The 18,792-nt window shown below is 35.8% G+C and overlaps 1 protein-coding gene across 3 annotated transcripts in view; it reads right to left on the bottom strand.

Moving 5' to 3' along the window:
* DMD (dystrophin) overlaps positions 1-18,792 on the bottom strand; it is a 2,141,216-nt gene that overhangs the window by 692,877 nt on the left and 1,429,547 nt on the right. The gene's annotated exons all lie outside the window — the stretch shown is intronic.

Below are 18,792 nucleotides of genomic sequence, written 5' to 3'. Positions count from 1 at the left end.
CCAATGCTGCCAATACCCCATGGCACAAAATGTGACCCACAGCCCAGCCCAGCCTGGAAATTGTTGCTGTGGGCTTTGGGTAATGAAGTCACATAGCAACGCCCAGCTTCCTCTACCTAATGACTATGCTCCTTGGAGTTTCTTCAGCTCAGGAACCAAACTTGCTTAATAGCTAGGTGCAAACATTTTACACTTTTACCAAATGTCTGGGAAGCATTTTCCCGTGCCTCATCCCAATTGATCCTCACAGAAGTCCTGAAGTAGGTAGATAGAATACTAAGTAGAATCTTATTTTCTTTTCATTAGTAAAAAAACAGAGATTTAGAAAGCTTAGAAACTTGACCCAACTAAAAAGAAGTAAGAAATGATGAACTTTGAAAATGACTTCAGGTTTTCTCACTGTGCAGAAACACTGGTGCAGTTAAATATTTTAACCTTTGTTCTCCCTGTGTGATCTACAATAATAATCTGCTTCATGCTGATATTTACTGCTGTGTTCCTAAAAATTACCTGCAAGAGAAGTTGGAGTGCTTCACTGAGCTGGAAAAAGTTTAGCTAAATAAGAAAGTAGATCTCATTAAGCAAGATTTTTCTCTATATGTAAAAGGCTAAGTTGACTCAAGCATGCATGATATATACAAAGCTCTCACTGGCACCAATTGCATGTATGTGTTCTGGTCTGTCATTGTCGATTATGAATTTGGTTGACACTTCCATTATAGAGAAAGGGCAAATAGCAATGTTAAAATGTTTCTTCTAATTAATTTCCTTTCAAAATGCATGAATCTGTGCACAGGGACACTAGTATAATATAATACGCATGTTCAAAAGATCATTTTCAATAAATTTCCAGTATGTGATATAGGTTGGAAAAGATGAGGAGACAAAGACCATCAATGAAACTTTGTATATGTTACCTGCATTAATGACAAAAACAAAATGAAGGAATTGAATTATAAAGTCCAAGGTTAGTTGGCTTACAGGATCAATAGGATTGTTGATTAATTGCTGATTAGTAAGAAATAAAGATGGTGCCAGAATGACTCCTTGAATTCTAAATTGATAGACAGTAGTGTCATTCACAAAAATAGGAAATATTGTAAGAAGTATATATTTCAGAAGATGATAATTGCATCAAATTTGGGTATATTTAAAATATGTGTGGAACATTCAGGTGGTAGCTGGTCAACAGGTGAAAATATGAGTCTGCCATTTAGGAGAAAAGTCTGAGCTAGAAATAACCACTAGAATAATTTGAGTATTTATCTTAGATTATCTAATACACTGAGCCAGTATTAAAATTATCTGAGTTAAGATAGTATATTTTATGTTATGTCTTTTTACCCACAATTTTTAAAAAAATATGAAAAACTTGACAAAAAGTACAGCATGGGCTATGACCAATTAGAATAGATTCCAACTGTAAAGGGATAAAGACTTGCCATGGGTTAAGTCCTGGATGATACCAACATATAAGAGGAAAAATATCAACTGAGTGAGGATGTCAATAAGTGACCAGAGAGATCACTGAAAACAAAACTAAACAAAATAAGAGAACATGAAACCTCAAAAACTAAGACAACGAATAATTTAAATTGAAGGGGGGTGGGTGATGCTTGGTTAAGACTATCAGGGCACTGAGGTTACAAACCATCATAGAGGGCCTAATAATTAATTAATGAGATCTTTCCTAGTTGATTAATACAAATTATGTCTTAATAATCAAAGTATTATGAAATTTCAAAAATTATATCATACAAAGAATGTTAGGTAAAATGTACACAAAAAAAGGAATGAACTCAACTAATAGTCATAATCTAATCTCAAGAAGTGAATAGACCATAAATTAAGGTAGTATAGAAACTTAGAACATCAACAGATCTGTAAGGATTACATGTGACAGAAATTAAACAATGGTAGCACAAATATATTAAATAATTTGGAGGGGCAGATCCTTTATGTCACAAAGGATGACAAAGGAAGTGAAAAGTGAAGGACTGATGACAAAAATTAAAGAGAGTAGAGACATGTTTAAATGAAATATAAAGACTCAAAAAGACTTATAGGTAAAGACATGGAAATAGCCAATTTGTTTCAAGAAAACAATAACCCTTTAGTAAGCAAAGCTGAGTTATGTGACAACTTCCAAAGAAATATTTTAAATTAAATTTTTCTACCATTACAATATTTTTTTTATTATTTTGTTCTTTTCTTACAGGTAGAAATATTGAAGATGATAATATACTGGAAAAGCACTTAATTATTCTTCCATTTAAATTCTAAAATAAATTGGTTAAAAATTGGGTTGAATGATAAAAATACTTCAAAACCTCTCCTCCCCTTTTAATACTGGCTATGATACTTTTGAACCTAGAAATAGAGGTGAGACCAATACTTTTAATATGCACACAGTTTTGTTTTACAGGTTTTATCTATTTTGTGAACATAAATTTACCCAGTCGATTTAGGAAGAAGATGAGTTTTTTTTTTCTTTTCTTTTTTAAGCTAACAGTGAGTTAGCAGGAGATTCAACATTCTCCACATGGAGTTGTCACTCAAAGCACTGGCATTAAAATCAATGAAAAGTGTTTCCAGTCTTGTTTTGAGTATAATTTGTAGAAGAGAGGAAGTTAAGGGAAAAGTATGAGAAGATAACTAAGAAAAATAGGTAGAGAGATACTTAGCAAAGACAGGTGGAGGGGGAGTGGCTTTATAAAATCTATAGTTGGCAAAATGATCCCAATTCCATATGGATTGAAACATCAATGGATTGAGAATCAGTTGACAACACATTTTGAGTGAGCCCACTTGGACCTGAGCAACATTCTAGATTCCGAGAATGCAGTGGTAAACATGACACAGCCAGGGGCATAATGCAGTTTACATTTGTTAGACAAAAAAAGATAAGAAATTAAAAAAAAATATTTAAAATTATTTTAGAGAGTGTTAAAGGAAACAAGAGGGATATAAATTAGGCCAGGGCCTATTAAAAAGTAGCCATTAGCTCACTATGAAGACAGGCAAGACCTTTAACCCCTATAAGTTTTCTTAGCTCCCCTAGCTAGCTCTGTGTCTGGAACAAGAAAATGGCCATTACATCTTCATTTCCACTTCTTTACATACCTCTACTATTCATTTCCAATTTCACTTTTCAACTCCACTTTGACACTCACTCTCATTTCCAGAAGACTCTGGCCCCTGGCTCAAGGTCACCCTCTCTGTCTCTAGCCCTGCTTACAATTATCCTGTGCAATCTCAGAATCTATTAGGGGCAGGGGGAGAAACTTGGTATCTATTTGAGACTTCTTCATTCTCAGGTAATGTAGATTCAATGATAAGTAAGAGATCAGAGCCTATCTTCAAGAGACACAGCTAAATTGTCTCAGAGTTAAACAGAAGATTCAACTTGTGCTTTGGAAAAGCAGTGTAAATGATGGCATTTACACTAACAACAGGAAATCTAACCTAGTCTGGGAGTTTAGAGTCTTCATTGAGCACAACATTTGAACTGTGACCTGCAAAGTAAATAGGCATCAAATGGTAAAAGAAAGGGGAGGGTGTCCTAAGCAGAGGCCAGTATGTGCAATGGCTTGTAGTAGGAAAAAGCAGGTCCTTAAGCTAAACAACAGAAAGGAATGTGATTGCTGGATTATATAGTAAGAATATATTTTGTTTTGTAAAAAAAATAATAAAAAATAATAAGTAAATTAATAACCCCCCGTCAATCTATCTTCTGAAGCAGCTGTACCATTTTTCATTCACACCAGCAATGAATGATAGCTCCTGTTGCTCCACATCCTCACCAAAATTTGGTGTTGACAGTATTCCAAATTTTGGCCATTCTATCAAATGATTACGTTGTTGCTTTGATTTGCATTTTCCTGATGGTGAATTATGTGGCACATCTTTTCATATGCTCATTTGCCTTCTGTATAGCTTTGGTGGTGAGGTGTCTATTAAAGTCTTGGGCCTATTTTTAATATGGTTGTGTGCATTTTTCTTACTGGTTAGTTTTATGAGTTTGTGTATATTTTATATAGCATTCTTTTATCAGAAGAGTCTTTTGTAAATATTTTCCCTCAGCTTGTAGCTTGTCTTCTAATTCTCCTGGAAAAATTTTGGGTTTTAGTCCATAAAATTAGAACCCACAGTTGGAAGAGGAACATCACCAAAAACTAAGAGTGTATTGAAAAACTGACTTCTCATTTCCCTGAGAGCGACACCTTCTGCTGTTTCTCACTACATATTTTATAGTTTTCAAACTAGTTAATTATTTAAGAGTTAGTCTTTGAAGTGGCATTATCATATCCCTTTTCTGATTATCTATGATGCTTCTCTGCGAGATCATTCCACCCTGTACAAGTGTGCTAATGGTATCAATGATCAAAGCAAGCTAAGATGTGGTATAATAACATTGTCATCCCTAGAACCATGAGCAGTAGATTCCAGATGATAATAGAAATGATAACTTCTACTTTGATACATCTAAGAGTGCCTCAAAAATTAAACATATGGGACTTGTGTTTGCAATAACTAAAACATTAAAAAAAATTTTTTTTCTATTTCTTGCTGCTGAGATACGAAAATCTTCTCTGAAGTGAAAACAAACTGTTTTAGGCTTAACTTCTTCATATAAGCACTACTAAATGTTTTTTTTAATGACAGTGGAACACTGTATCAAATGCTCCACACCATATCTTCATTTTTACTATGAGGGCTTTACAACTTTTCATCCTATGCTAGGTATATGTTATTATTTTTGAGTAAGCCTTAAAAATACTGTTGATAAGAAATCATTTCTTCTTGGAGGAACTTTTAAAAAGTTTAGAAGAAATATATTTAAAAACAGATATTCCCTTTATTAGCTACTATGAATCTATCAGCAATCTATCCTATATAATAAAAGCCTAATATGCAAATCAACCAAACGGTGGAATGACTGATCGCTATGATGCGCACTGACCATCAGGGGGCAGATGCTTACAGCAGGAGCTTCCCCCAACCCTTAGACCCCAGGCCGGCTAAGGTGTGTGCCAGTGGGTTGCCCTGCAGATCAGCTCTGATCACTGGCCAGGCCTAGGGACTCTACACGTGCACAAATTTCATGCACCAGGCCTCTAGTCTATCTATAAAAGCGGTCAGTGAACTACAGTTCTAAGGCCTAATTTGGCTCACCACCTATTGTTGTAAACAAAGTTTTATTGGGATACAATCACACGTATTCCCTAATAGAACTTCTATAAATGCTTTTGCACTTCAATAGCTGAGTTGATTTTCTGAACTACAAAGCCAAAAATATTTACTATTTGTCTTTTTATAGAATAAAAGTTTGCCAACCCCTGATCTAAAACCGTCTTGAATTAATTTACATAATTAACCTACATACTTCTTACTGAATAGTGTATTCTATAAACTAATAATTTACTTTAAAATATAATGCTTTTTTTTATTTGCCCCAAATTACATCTTCCAAGTTTCAAAACACAGTGTGATATGATTTGGTGAATAAATTCCGATTCTCATTAATGTAGTTACAAGAACAATGGGACATAAATAGGAAGATAAAAAGGTTTTGTTATTAATTTCAACAATACTACAAAACTACAATAACCAGCACAGTATAGTATTGGTATTAAATACACATATGGAACTGAATATAGAATCCAGAAATTAACTGACACTTTTGTGGTCAATTAGTCCATGATAAATGAGGCAAGAATATACAATGGAGAAATGACAGCCTCTTCAATAAATGGTTGTAGGAAAATTGGACAGCCACATACAAAAGAATGAAACTTGACCACTATTGCACAACATACACAAAAATTAAATAAAAATTAATTAATGACTTGAACATAAGACCAGAAATGATAAAACCCCTGGAAGAAAACATGTAGTAAGCTCTTTGGTGATATGTCTCAATGATATATTTTTGATCTGACTCCAAAGGCAATGGCAACAAAAGTGAAAATAAACAAATGGGATTATATCAAACTAAAAAGTTGCACAGTTAAGGAAGCCATCAACAAAATAAAAAGGCAGCCTAAAGAAAGAATGGGAGAAGCTATGTGAAAATCATATATCAATATCTGATAATATAATAGACTAACATCCATAATACATAAAAATTCATATAGCTCAATAACAACAAACACTGATACAACTGAATTAAAAAATGGACAGAGCACCTGAATAGTCATTTTTACAAAGAAGATATACAGATGGACAACAGGCACATGAAAAAATGCTTTTCATCACTAATCATCAGGAAAATGCAAATCAAAACCACAATGAGATATCATTTCACACCTATTAGAATGGCTATTACCAAAGACATAAGAAATATCAAGTATTGGCAAGGATATGGAAAAATGGAACCCCTGTGCACTGTTAGTAGGCATGTAAATTGGTGCAGCCACAGATGGAGGTTCCTCAAAAAATTAAAAATAGAACTACCATATGATCTAGAAATTGTACTTCTGAGTATTCACTGAGTAGCCATATTATTATGATCTCTGAACACATAATAATAATCTGGCCACTCAGTGTGTGTGTGTGTGTGTGTATATATATATATATATATATATATATATATATATATATATATATATATGCATATTAGAGGCCTGGTGCATGAATTTGTGGATGGGTGGGGTCCAGCCAGCCTGGCCATGGGGAGGGGACATGGAAGTTGGCCAGCCTGCCTGCTAGTCAAACTTCTGGTCGAGGGGACCATTTGCATATTAGCCTTTTATTATATAGGATATACACTAAGTGGCCAGATTATTATGTGTTCAGAGACCTTAATAATCTGGCCACTCAGTATATATACAAAGAAAACAAAAATACTAATTTAAAAGACATATGTACCCTTATGATCACTGAATTATTATTTACAGTAGCCAAGATATGGAAACAACATAAGTATCCATCAAAGGACAAGTAGATAAAAATATATATAATAGAATACTACTCAGCCATGAGAAAGAAAGAAATATTGCTATTTATAATAACATGTATGGGCCTAAAGGGTATTATGCTAAGTAAAATAAGTCAGAGAGAGAAAGATAAATATTGCATGACTTCTATTACATGTGAACAAAACTCTAAAAAAAAAAACACAAACAAAACAAAATAAGACTCATAGATACAGAAAACAGACTGGTGGTTGCCAGAGTGGAGTGGATCAAAGTAGTGAAGGGAATCAAGAAGTGCAAATTTCTAGAGATAAAACCAGTCATGGGAATGTGATATACAACAGAAAATTCAGTCAGTAATAGTATAGTAACATTGTATGGTGACAGATGGTGACTAAATTCATTGTGGTGATTATTTCAAAATATATACAAATTTTGAATCACTTTGCTGTATACATGAAATGAATATAATATTACATGTCAATTGTACTTCAATAAAAAAAGATTCTGTCTTTTGAGTCCTCTCTTACTTAGTTTTCCCAACTATATCAAGAGGATAATCCTCATTCTTTGTGGATAATTTTTAAGATAAAAAGAGATAATGCATACTGCAAATAATTTTATTATTAATGATCATAAGGATTCTCAAGTTATATTTTATCCCTTTCCATCTACACTGACTATAGTCATGTAGTTGATATCCTCATGGCAGTCTGACCAAGCCCATAATTCATTTAGTTATTGTACTTAAGTGGGATACTGGCTAGTAGAGAGGTCAGCAATATCCATTTTGACCTGTTCTAACAAGGCTGCTCACTTTGCTCCATTTTATTTTTCTGGAAATTCAATATCATCTAGATGATTTTAGTATTTTTAAGTATATAGCCCCTGCTTTATTTTATTTCTTAAATATATTTTTATTGATTTTAGAGAGGAAGGGAGAGAGAGAGAGAGAGAGAGAGAGAGAGAGAGAGAGAGAGAGAGAGAGAGAGAGTCAGAACCATCAATGATGAGAGAGAATCATGGATTGGCTGCTTCCTGCACACCCCACATTAGGGATCGAGCCTGCAATCGGGTATGTGCTCTGACCAGAAAACAAACTGTGACCTCCTGGTTCATTGGTCAATGCTCAAGCATTGAACTACACTGGTTGGGCTAAACCATGCTTTAAAATGAAATCTTAAGAATAAGCACATCATGAGAAGTATGCAATGGAGGAAGGCAGTGGACCAGTTGAAATTGGAGATGGAGGGTAAAGGGAAGTTTGGGGACATATTGGAGGTGCATCTACCTCTTTGAGGGCAGGAGGTTCTTCAGAAAAGATTATAAACTCTATGTTTCTGGTTTGTGTGCTTGGTTTGATGAATTTAAAGACAATATTAATTTCAATTATTTTAGATCCAAGTAAACAATAGGGTCCAATTTATTTCCCCCCCCAAAAAAAAAGAGTTTACCAAGGAGGTTATGAAATTTCTTAAAAAGAGATTAAATGAAGTGCTGCTTAAATAGATTTCCTTAATTTATTTAGAAATGTAGCCCAGCACTGGGATATAGTGCCTTGTGGTCATTTCCAGATAGACTTTTTATAATTCTTCTGCTTTGCTGGATTTTTGGCTTTGGACTGACAGATATAGAACTGGGAGAATAAATAAAGTTAAATAGTAACATTGTAGGAGAATCAGGCTTATCATCATAATGCCTTTTTTTGTCTCTATTGCCCTGTCTTCCAAGGGAGAAAAAAAGAAAAAGAAAAAAATAAAGTGAGGGAGAATAAGGAAGGCAGGGAAGAAGGAAGGAGAAAAGGGAGGGAAGAAAATAAACTATTACTCATTTCTTCTTATTGAAATCACTTCCATATCTAAAGGGTTAGTATTTAAGTATAAAGGGTGCTACTGTTTTAGACCTCAATCCACCTACATGGCTTTAAGTTAAGATTTAAATGTCAAGATAAGAAAGGAAGGGGTATTGATGTTGAATTTCATTAAAAACATATTACTAAAGAATGAACAGTATGGTAGAATTCATTCCACAATCTATGGAATCCATTGCATCATCTACAGTACCAAAATCAAGTATGTTAAATATAAAGGTTAAAGGTAGGCATGAACTTTAGGAATACCCAGTTTTAAAGCCATCCTGTGTCCACTTAGTAGCTGGTTGTCTTTGGGATAACAATTCTCTCTAAGCTTTACTTACCTCCTATGATAAAAAAATTAGAATGTGATTCCTATTTCATAAGACTCTTGTAAGATTTAGCAGAACAATGCACAAGGAATATTTAGCAAAATGCCGGTATAGAGCAAGGCATTAATGCATGTTAGCTCTAAGATAAATATTAGGTAAGATCAGGTCAATGCAAAAGCCAGGTGGAATAATTGAAATAAAAGCAGGCAATATTTTTGAAAAAAATAAAAGCTATAGCACCAGACCATGAGACCTCAGAGACCCTTACAGAGTTCAACATGAAGTGACAATGTTGTTTTGACTAATTTACATCAGACCTTTGTTGTTAAAGCACATCTTCCTTAATAGCCTCAATATGATGCATTTATTCACCCAGATAATAGATACAGATCCTGGCATTGAAATGTTGCTTGGAGTCAGAGATCAAGATGGAAATCCCCAGAATCACAGAGATTTGTGTCCATAAACCTGATTATTATTTTCATATTCAAGGAGGTTGGAAGGGATAGTGTCAGCTTTTTAACCAAAATAATTCTATTACCTCTCCCTGTTGGGGTTGTAGCACATACTGTGAATGAGCTCCAGAGATCCTCAAGCTGTATGCAGAGAGCAAATTGAATCTGAAAGCTTTATTAGACAAGTTTGTCTTTCAGCTGATGGGAGAGGATGTCAGCCGTATTGGCAAAAATGAATTTTTTTATGAAACAGGGTCCTGACCTTGAAAACAAATTTCAATTCAAAGTGCACAATTCAATTCTGAGTTATGTTCTTATTTGTTAAACATTGAGTGCAGGTTCAAAAGAAAAAGGAACATTTCATTTCAAACAAATAAGAATCTGTAAGAAAAATAATGGGACTTCTCTGACTTCTCTTTTGATCTTGCTGGACTTCATAAGCAAAAAACAAAAAAAACAAAAACACAAAACAAAAAACAAAACAAAAAAACACACACATTTATCACCAAATCATAGGTTTAAAAAATATATATAATAATAAAAGTATAATATGCTAATTAGACCAGTTGTCCTTCCGGCCAACCCTCCAGATGAAGCGGGGGCTACAAGGGAAGCCTGGGGCCTGAAGGGAAGCCCAGGTCCCAAGTGCCAGAGGGAAGCTGGTGCCGGCAGCTGTGGGAAGGAAGGCCTACTCTTGTAAGAATTTCATGCATCAGGCCTCTAGTATACTAATATTCTAGGAAACAACTATTTTTACTCTCTTCAATATAGGAAGTAAAACTAGCTCTTCCCCTTACAATCCATAGTAAACATTGTAGGGAGTTTATTTATATCTTCTATCCATAAGTTTCTTCAAGATCAAAGACTAATCCTGGAAAACTAAAGTGACATTGGAGATTGACTAATTTGTTTATTTCAGTATTGTTTCCTATTTTTTTTAGTGGCATGCTATTTAGTTCCTGCTTTTCAATGCTGGAGAACATTTTTTTTTTTAAAGTTGTGATAATGACCTCTGAAGCAAGAATCAGAAGTATTATAATTTTGACTTTCTTTTTCTTATTTTTCTTTATTGATTAAGGTATTACATATGTGTCCTTATCTCCCCATTGCCCCCCCAAAAAAAACATTCATGCCCTCACCACTCTGGTGTCTGTGTCCATTGGTTATGCTTACATGCATGCATACAAGTCCTTTGGTAGATCTCTCCACCTTACCCTCCCTCTCTCCTACCTTGCCTCTGAGGTTTGAGCATCTGATCAATGCTTCTCTGTCTCTGGGTCTGTTTTTGTTCATCAGTTTATGTTGTTCATTACAATCCACAAATGAGTGAGATCATGTGATATTTATCTTTCTCTGACTGACTTTCTTTTTCTATTGTAGGTCTATATTACAATTTAGAAACTGGTGCAATTAGTAGTGTTAGCAATTTTGCCTCAATATTTGCATAGCTAAATTGAATGTCTCATGAAATCATCATGGGCTGACAAGCGCTCTGGGAAATAAGATTAAACATATTTTATTAAAATATTAAAGACGAGGGAAGAAATAAATCATATAAATTTTAAGAGGAAGAGAGCATGTGAGATTGTCAAGTACAGGTACTCAAACTGGGTTTCAGGATATAGTTAACAATGAGAGTTAAGGAATGAGATGGTGGATAAAGTTGAGCTGCAAAATTTGCATCAAATCCATAGCATATTCCTTTTTGACCTATATTGTACTCTTAAAAAATAGTATGTATCTCTGATAATATGAGGATAAACTGCATCTAAGAAGAAAAAAAGTTGATATATGTAAGAATACTGAAGAGCATTGAGATCAAATTCAGGTTGAAGTCAAATGTGGGTTGAAGTCCAGATTCTGCCACTCAATCACTTTGTTATTATAATTACATAGTAGGTTGACTTATTTGATCCAACCCTAAAATACATGTTTATTGGGTCAAAATATATTAAACACCTACTATGTGCTAATCATTGAATAAAATTGCATACATATTAGGAAAAGAAAACTAAAAAAACTACATAAATAACTTAGTAATCAAAATATTGATAAGGATATAAAAGAGAAAGTATGCTTTGAGAGCGTATAATAGGAGGCTCAAGGAAAGAGCCTGTAGAATAAAAGGCATAGCTGAGAGCGAAAGGATGAATCAGGGGAGAGAATATCCCGGCTAGAGATTAGTACATGTGGAAATCCTGAGCTCAGTAAGAAGTATACAGGGGACATCTATAATACTTTCAATAATAAAGATAAATTAGGAAAATAGAAACATTATTACTATTTTTGATAATTTATTACTAAACTCTCTTTCTGCTTGGATTCCTTACTAATGAGCACCCAAACCTAAATTTCTTCCTATCATTTTTTTCCAAACTTATTGTTTCTTTGTCTAAAAAACATAAAAATCTGGGCTAGTTCATCACTAAGTATCATTTATGATCTCCTATATGTATGTATTAAATTGTTTTTTCCCCTCCTGTTAATCTGGTCTTGTGTTGATTTTATTAGTCCAGCCATAAGAATTCAAGAGGGATAGGAGGGGGAAATTTCCCTCTCCCCAACGACACCTCTTTTTATGTTTCTGAGAAGGATGGCACAACCCCTCTGGAGACCTCTGGTGAGGAATATGCCTCACAGTTACCCTACAAGGAGTGAAAAAAATGGGGTATTCATCCATCAACTGCTGCCCATTGAGTGTTGCTCCAGGAAAGATTCCTCCCCAGCATTACAACCTGCTCTGCAAGTGGGTGAGTTTCTTATCTATGGCCAGAGAAATGTCTGGGCAGAATCACAGGTACCTGAATTTATAAGCCTATCTATATCAAGAGCAGACTGGACTTATTGGACCACAATGATAATCCAATATGGAGTCACCGTCAGCTATGTCAGTTATGTCAAATGCTATGTGAAGAATGAGTTACTAGTAATGAGGTATAATGGGAATACCCTTAGGAGGGGCCCAGAACATCCCAAGCCACAGTCTGAACACTTGGATAAGGACTGCATCTGAGCACCAATGTGTGTGAGACCACCACCCTGGTAGTCTATAAGAACTCAGAACTCTGACCATCTAACACTTGAGACTTAGGTATACCACAGGTCATGTTTGGAACTCTGCTGGACTTCAACTCTACCTGACCTGATCTGTGTCACCACTGGAGCCACCTGACTTGAGATTGACATCCACTTCTTCACCTGGGGACCCGCCAGTGACTGGGACTTCACACTGGATGCTCACTCTGCTTTCTTTTATCACTTAAGCTCCCATTTTATATGTGTAACCTGCATGTGGCTCTATTGACTTATTGAGGAGGTCTCCCCTAATAAACCTGGAATTGTGAAAAGATATAAATGTGTGTGATACTCTCTTCAGGGATGCCCCCTTGCTCAAGACAAAGTCTTAGGCATTAAAGGCCAATTTTGAACCAATTTTGTAATAAATTAGCAAAAATAGTAATAATGTTTTTATTTTCCTAATTTATTTTCCTAATTTCCTTATATCTTCAGCATGACTATTAATCCTGTAAGTTGAAACAATTTAAACAGCTCAGAGAGGACCATCTCATCCTCATAGTATTACATAATTTAAGTAAGTTGACACAAAGAAACTTGATTTGGTATTTTTGAAAAAGACTTTTGGGCTTCACTTTCCATACATATAAGAGAATATTCAACCAGATGAAAATTTCAATGATTATTCTAAGTCCAGATTTCTATAATTCTAAAAGAAACAGAGTTCTAGAATTCTTAGAAATTCAAATAGAGTTTTTGTGTGTGAATAAAGTGTTATTGGAACACAGCCATGTCCATTTATTTGTATACTAGAGGCCCAATGCATGAAAATTAATACACTGGAGCAGGGGCCCTCAGCCCAGCCTGCCCTCTCTTATAGTCCGAGAGCCCTCATGGGCAGGAGGCTACCTGGCAATCATGAAGGCAATACCCCTATCACACCTCTGCTGCTGCCACTGCTGGCAGTGCAAGTCTCAGCCACCCCTGGTTACCTGAGCCTTGGGCGGCCCTGGGTAGCTAGACAGTTGGGCAGCTGCCATCCAAGACTTGCCTGCACCTGGGGAATTAGCTGGGCATTTGACATCTGAGGCTTGCTTGTATCTTGGGCTGGCCCTAGGTGGCTGGGGGACTGAAGGGACTGGGGGACTCTGGAGGCAGGTGTGTACAGCAGATGCATGCCTGCTGCCCCGGCAGGGCTGAGGGGAGGGGGCATGACCATTTTGTGGCTGTGAGTGCCACCATCGTTGAGAATGTGGCAGTCAATTATCATATTCCCTTCTTATTGGCTGTGGGCGCCGCCATCTTTGCGATGGCATGCGCATGAGGGTCAATTAGCACATTCCCTCTTTATTAGATAGGATTGCCTGTGGTCTGGCTGCTTTCAGAATATAATAATATAGTTAATCTTATGATCCACAATGCAGAAAATATCCACTATCTGGCTCTTTATAAAAAGTGTGTGTTGATCCCTTATCTAGGTGGTAGCACAATTGGGATTGGAATTTAGGCTTCTTGACCTCTAGGGCAGCACTTTTCTAATTACATTGGAGACCTGCTCTCCCTAAAATTCATTACAGGAAGAGATGATTTTATCAGTGTTTAATAAACTAGTAATCTCTATTAACTGTCACTTCCATGTGTCTGTATATACAATGTTCATTCATTTAATAGTTATTATGCTGGGGCATTTGAAAAACATCAATATCCTGATTTGGAGTCTTCACATTAAGTATGTTCTATATGCAATTTCTTTCAAAAATGTTAAATTGGGTATTGTAGAATATGAATGTTCCCAGACCCAGCAGCTTGTGGTTAAGAAAGAATTCACATTGACATTTGCAACCAGATTTGATGGCTGCTTTCCTCCATCTGCCATGCAGGCCTTCCATCTAATGCAAAGTCCTATCTACTTAAATGTTTCTGAGAATCTCTAGGGAAGCTTCATATAAGCATGGTTATTCTCCCCACAGGTCTCTGTGCTGTTCTGTTAGGCAAAAACTATACTATAATAACTTGGCTTAGGGTGCTCTCCATCTACTTGAACTTCTAAGCTACAAAGTCTTTGGGGGGAGGGAAGAAGAATGGTGGTGCTAAAATAACATGGGTTCCCTTTGGCATCCATAGGATTGGATGTCACTTAAATTCCACTCCATGTATCATGCAAAAGAAGGGATTAACTCCTTCTCCAATCACCATAGGCTTATGAGAGTAGCTCTTAAAGGAGCAGCAGAATCACCATCACCTGGGGACTTTTTAGAGATTCTAATGTTCATATTCACTCTAGATCTACTGAATCAGTATCTGGGGTTGAAGCCAATCTGCATTCTAAGGAGCAATGGGTGATTTTAATGTATGTTTAAGTTTGAGAACCACAGGCATAGGGCATTGGATGCAGACCAACATTGTCATTCACGTCTGCTTCCCATACCCACTTCCTTAATGTACTTGTGTTCAAAGATGACCACAATAAAACCTCACATTCCTGTATGTAATACCCTGTGCAATGATATTATAGCTTCTCCCTTCAGGAACTGAAGTCTATTTTTATATCCCTTGAATCTTGACTAGCCTTACAATTTGCTTTGACCAATAGAATCTAGCAGAAGTGATGCTGTATGAGTCCAGGCATCAAGAGGTGTAGCTTCCATTCTTACCCTTTCAAAATGCTGACCTGAGAATGCCATATAATGAAGCTCAGTCCAGCCTATTGGAGGATGAGAGTCCTTGTAAGGAACCAAGGTTTTCAAATCGATAATAAGCTGTCAGGTATCTGACTGAGTTAATTTTAGACCATCTAACTCCTGTTGAGTTGTCAGATAACTCCATGTACACAAATGGCCCCTAGCAAGACATTCAGAATAACCATCCAGCTAATCATAGCCCAATATACAAACCCACAGAATCATGACCAAGTAAGTAATTCTTATTTTAACACATTACATTTGGAGTGTTTTTATGTAGAGATAGATAGTAGATACACTAAAGTATCTAAGCAACTGATTGCAAATAAATTTTTATCTTTCCAGCATGACTATTAATCCTGTAAGTTGAAACAATTTAAACAGCTCAGAGAGGACCATCTCATCCTCATAGTATTACATAATTTAAGTAAGTTGACACAAAGAAACTTGATTTGGTATTTTTGAAAAAGACTTTTGGGCTTCACTTTCCATACATATAAGAGAATATTCAACCAGATGAAAATTTCAATGATTATTCTAAGTCCAGATTTCTATAATTCTAAAAGAAACAGAGTTCTAGAATTCTTAGAAATTCAAATAGAGTAAACTGATTTCTTCTATTCCTTAAGTAAAAAAGACGTACCAATATATCTCACTTTTATTACCATACATCAAAGGTTGAGTTAAATAACATTAACTGCTGGCTAGCTGCCTTTATATCTACAATTTCCATTAGGTTCTTAAACAAAGAGATAGTGCAAGGCACAACAAAAACAAAACAAAACAAAACAAAGCAAAAGGCAACACAGGTTTTGGAGTCTGACACACTTGGATTGGAATCTTGGCTCAGTTTCTTCCCAGCTGTGTGGCCTTAATCTAGCTATTTCCCCTCCAAACCTTGGGATTCTTACTTTTATAAAAATCGCTTATAAACATATGTTCTTTGCAATTATTTGGAAGATAAGGACATATGTAAAATCAGCTAGCACAATAGTGTAATGAAACTCACTATGATGAATTATAAATTACATTATATTAAAATGTAATAGGTGACATAATCATATATCTAAAAATAAAAGTAGCTCTGGATCTACCTGAATCTCTATTGATTCTTTTTATTCAACATTTGTGGATTTAACATTTTTACTTTATGCCCAGCTCTGTGTCAGTTTACTCTAAGGGATGAATGCTCCTGCTTTTCAGAAAATTCCTCTTCTTCACTTCTTCATCTCTGGCCCAAGCTCAACCAGTTATCACCAGTGGATTGGAACTGTGGCCATTTCCAGACTTTCACTACTGGCAGTAATGTGGAGGGACAAGGAGATGGTGAGGAGTGGTAGGGAGAGATGAGACTCTTAGGTTGGGGAGAGCTAAGTAGGACATAAAAATGTCTTCCACTGTTTGGGCTACATGTACCCCTGCTCTCTGCTTTGGTTTTATTAGTCTCCTTGATATTTTTCCATCTTGCTCCAGTTCAAGGCCTTTACTCTGGTTGTTCTCTTTCTGGAGTAATTTCCCCCAGATATACATATGGCTCAATTTCTCATTACTAACAGCTTTTTGGTATTCTCAAAAGTTATTTTGGAAGAGAAGCTTCCCTGTATAGATAGTTATGTTCTCATATTCACTCCCTTTGACTTGCCTCCTACCTTCTTGTTCTTCATAACAGTGTTTCTCAAACTTTAGTGTGAACACAAATCACCTGGGGATGCTATTCAAGCACAGATTATGAATCATTAGGTCTAGAGTGGGGCCTGAGACTCTGCATTTATAAAATGCCCATTTGACATCAATTTGTGAACTACATTCTGTAACACTTAATGTCAAGATATCATTATTAGCTCATCACTTTTCTGTTCCAGAGTACATGTTTTATGAAAGGAGGTATCTTATTCTATGCTGCATCCTCAGCACCTGGTATGATGTCTAATACATGAAAGTTATTCAATAATATTTATGAAATGAATGAATCATACCTGTTGGTGAAAATCAAAATTGGAATTTTAAGTGTATTTTCCATTAGAAAAATTATTGTTACACTTAAGCACTTTACAGGTGAAATAGATTATTGTGCTCTGGTTTGCAAACCGCCTACCATGAGTAAAGTGACTTAAACAGGGGCATAAACCCATAATTATGTTCAAAGTTCAACAAACTTATCAACAAATCATTGGAATCCAATCTCTTTATAGACTTAGAAAGTTGAACATATGACAGAAAAATAGCGAACAAATATCAATAATTTGTGCTGAGGGAACCAAAAATTATAGGTCTAAAAAAAGGAGCCCTAGCTTGTTTGGCTTAGTGGATAGGGCATTGGCCTGCAGACTGAAGGGTCTCTGGTCCAATTCTGGTCAAGAGCACATGCCTAGGTTGTGGGCTCGATCCCCAGTAGGGGGTGTGCAGGAGGCAGCCAATCAATGATTCTCTCTCATCATTGATGTTTCTATCTCTCTCTCCCTCTCCCTTCTTCTCTGAAATAAATAAAAATATATTTAAAATAATAAAAAATATGAAGAAATAAACCTGGTTAATTAATTAAATATAAACCCTGAAATAGCCATTTCATTGTCCAGAATGATTAAAAAAGGAATGCTTGCATATCATTTTTAAGTCTTCAACTCTGATGACTGTGCAGAAGTCCTAGGGGGCACATGAAACACACTGTCCTCCAGATTGTATGGCCTCTTTTAACACAGGAACTATTTGTGCCTTCTATTGAATTATCATTGTGCTAATGGTGTTATATTTCTCAGTAGGTGTTATATTTCTACTTGATATAAAATAAATATAAACTTTACTTGAAGGACCAGTTACCATGTTTTTAATACTTCAATCACTTGATCTTTTATAAGTAAACAAGGCAAAACTACAACAACAAAACAAAGATGATTTTTGCCCTGCATAATTATAGGATTGGTATAGCAAAAAACTTTTCTAGCTCTTTCCCAACCCCACCCCCTCCACTCCCACCCGAGGCAGCCTTAATATTACAATGAGATTTTATGCATACCTTCTACTAACAAATGACTAGAAAGTGAAATAAAAGACTGAAAATACGCAGTGAAAATAAAAATTAAAACTATAGTTAAATGAAGAAATATTCCTCCCCCATGCCTGCTTTTAAGAGTCATGGTCTATTTTTCTTTTGCTTGAACCAAAAATCAAAGAGCTCTTAAAATTGTTTTGAAATGGTATGGGGGAGGGGCTAGGAGGACTGTGTTTCTGTGGTTTCAGGAATTTGTATAGGCATATTTGAAGAATATTGTCTAAATGATACAGAACTCATTGAAAATGAACCCTCATGTTTTAGTACTAGGGGGTACTCTGTTGCTCCTTCCTATTCCCCTGTTCAGGGACAATACACCCATCCCTGATGCTGGGAGTATTGGTTGTTAATGGTGTTCCTTAACTATAAATTGCCTTTAGCCCCAGAAAATACTTCCAAGGCCTCCCTTTCCTCCCCATGGGCAGCCCATGAGCAATGAATAGCTGGGTCAGGAATACAAAGAACAGGTCCTCACCCTGCAATTCAGGACA

Source organism: Pipistrellus hanaki (assembly GCF_964339955.1).
Source record: "Pipistrellus hanaki genome assembly, chromosome: X".
NCBI lineage: Eukaryota > Metazoa > Chordata > Mammalia > Chiroptera > Vespertilionidae > Pipistrellus > Pipistrellus hanaki.
The sequence above is the reverse complement of the archived record's forward strand: the minus strand, read 5'-3'. Positions and strand labels throughout refer to the sequence as shown.